Below are 2,964 nucleotides of genomic sequence, written 5' to 3'. Positions count from 1 at the left end.
TGTGCCATTTTTTTTAATTTATCTTTAAAATGTATTAAAGCTACCGTTGGTAATTTTTATTTAAAAAATAACCTGATCGTACAACATGAATCAGGTAATCTGTGGTGCTCCAAATGCCATAAGGAAAACAGCCAATCGGAGCTGGGCGGTGCTTGGTTTTGGCTTGGTCACAAACGTTCTCATTTTACAGCTAAACAGTACACTTAAATATGATCTGAAAACATTTAGGAGAGAAATAGGTAGTAAAGTAACATAATCTTGATTCATATTTGATCCGTGCTGCCTAGTTTTACAGTTAGCAGTTCATGAGCGATCATTAACACAGCGTCAGAGACTGCTCGGCTCTGATTGGTTGTTTATCTTCGGGTGCCGTGGAAACCAGGAGGAGGTGCTCCTAATTTATTATTAATTTAAATATTTTCACAGGTAATCTGTCTCATCTGCTACTGTCAGAATATAGTGCCAGTTTCAACAAATATGAAAAAAAGTTATTTTTTTTATAAAACTTACCTACACATTGATTTGACAAAAGAAATTCTCAGCACAAGGTCCACTTTTGGAAAATGTCCATAGCTTTCAGCTTCATCTAGTGGTTTCATCTTCAGCAGCTGGAGTTCCTCGGTTGTCATAGAGATGCTGTTGACAAAGGAGAAAACTCCATTCGCTGAGTAAGGCCACCTAATGTGGCCGTAGTCTCCACAGAATTTCTTGTGCTAGGAATGTTTTGTCAAACTACTATTTCTAAGGTCAATAATGAAAGTTCAAGCTCAACTATATTGTAGATATTGTGTGCATATTCATAGATAGAAAAAGATAGGTGGAGATGGTGTTGATATGGATGTTAGCATGCTAACATTTTATAATTAGCACTAAACAAAGCTGAGGCTAATGGAAATGTCATTAGTTTAGCAATAATTTAACCAAAGTTTGACAAATGAACTTTTTGACCTGATGATGGCACTAGAGGAAAAGTCAGCAGGCTTTATTCTCTGGGGACCATGAATGTCTGTACCAAACGTTTATCAGTGTTTTAAGCCCCCAACGTCTCCTTCCAGGCAGCGCTGCCTGGAAGGAGACGTTGGGGGCTTAAAACACCATTGAGCGTACCAAACACTGAGATATTTCCATCTGGACCAAAGTCAGATGCTAGCATGAGTAATAAACTGCCTATGTACTGTGTACTGAAGTGCAGATTTAAAGCTGGTTGTGGCCAACAGTATATTGACTGATATGCAGGCCTTTTGGTTTGGGAGGTACTCTAGGTGGTGTACGTATGCATCCTTTAATCAGATCCAGTTTTTCAGATTGTTTGCACATGCCTGAGAGATGATGTAATGTATATGACTCCATGCCTCTCTGGGTTTCCTGTGCCAGAGTGCTGCGGTGAGCTGCTGTCAGAGAACTGTGGCTGGAGGGGGGAAGAGAATGACTCAAGTATTTCCACTCTGTGAGAATAGAGAGGACGAAAACAGGAGGTTTATGCCGTGCTGTTAATCACACCACAAGGCATCATTTCAAAGGAAAAATCCAGTGAAATATACAGTTGTGTGCTTATGTAAGTACAGTACAACTTTTCCCTCAGGCCATAACTATTAATAAGCACTGCTCCTCTGCATGTGGAAAAAATAACTAACAGCTTCTAGCCCATGTCTTCATTGCAGGTTGATGTCCAGAGAGCACGGTCATAAATAGGATGCTATGTTTAGTTTAAAGTAAAAGGGAGAGGCTCTGGCAATCCATGAAGATGAAGCCTTAAAGGAGATATTCATGGGTCATCCAAAACCAAGCTTGCATGCTGACTGTACAGCCCAGCTTTCAGAATTGAGACTAGTTGCGCTTAAAATCAAACAGCAAAGCACCAGCTTATAATGAAAAAACCTACCAAGTATCAGTAACTGAATATAAAGTTGATGATATTCTCTTTAGCACTTGCATGCTGGCATGGGCCATCTGATTAGATGTGATATTAATGCAGCTGCTGGTCAGGAGGTTGGATTAGGTGTAGCCCAGGCAGTGATGCTAACAGGGCTTAAACATCACTGGACTGGACCGACTCCAACACCAGCGTTGCCCCCACATGAACTGGAGTGATGCAAAAAGACAGTAGATGTTGTACATTTGCTTGATATGAACGCGTGTCTTCTCATACTCTCCAAAAGTGTTTGTGCTGACATATTTATGTAAGTAGTAAGTAAGTAAACTTTATTTATATAGCACCTATCACAGACAGAGTCACAAAGTGCTTTACATGCAGCAAGTTTAACAATTTAAAAAACATCATACAAACATAAAAACAATGATAGCTCAGTCAAGTGAAAGCTTGTCTGAATAGGAGCGTCTTCAGCTGTTTTGTAAAATAAACGATAGAATCGGTCACACGCAGCGACAGGGGCAGGGCATTCCACAATTTGGGAGCAACTGCCTGAAAGGAGCGGTCTCCCCGAGTTTTAAGGCAGCTTTTTGGGACCATCAGGAGATTTTGACCTGAGGAACGAAGCGTGCGGAAAGAGGAGTAAGGGGTCAACAAATCAGCGATATATTTCGGCGTCTGTCCATGTAGTGCTCTAAAAGTTAAAACTAAAATTTTATAATCAATTCTGTATTTTACTGGGAGCCAGTGGAGAGTAAACAAAATCGGGGTAATGTGTGCCCTTCTGTTTGTTCCTGTTAAAAGCCAATTGAAGGCGGCTCAGCGAAGATTTATTAAAACAAGTAAAAAGAGAATTACAGTAATCTAACCGTGAAGAAATAAAAGCATGAATGATCATCTCCATGGTAACTTTGGGTAGTATTGTTCTTTATGTATGTTATTTTTATTTTTACCCCCAGATGCTGCCCATCCCATTCTTTGCCAGCTTTCACACAGGGGCTTTGTTCTTAAACAGGTATGTTTACCTGCAGTCCTGCAGTGAGTCAGTCATGAACAAAGCTCTCAGCAGTCCCTCTCTATCATGACTTCATGCG

This window comes from Sander lucioperca, chromosome 3 (assembly GCF_008315115.2).
Source record: "Sander lucioperca isolate FBNREF2018 chromosome 3, SLUC_FBN_1.2, whole genome shotgun sequence".
In the NCBI taxonomy this organism is placed as follows: domain Eukaryota; kingdom Metazoa; phylum Chordata; class Actinopteri; order Perciformes; family Percidae; genus Sander; species Sander lucioperca.
Note: the sequence above shows the minus strand (reverse complement) of the source record.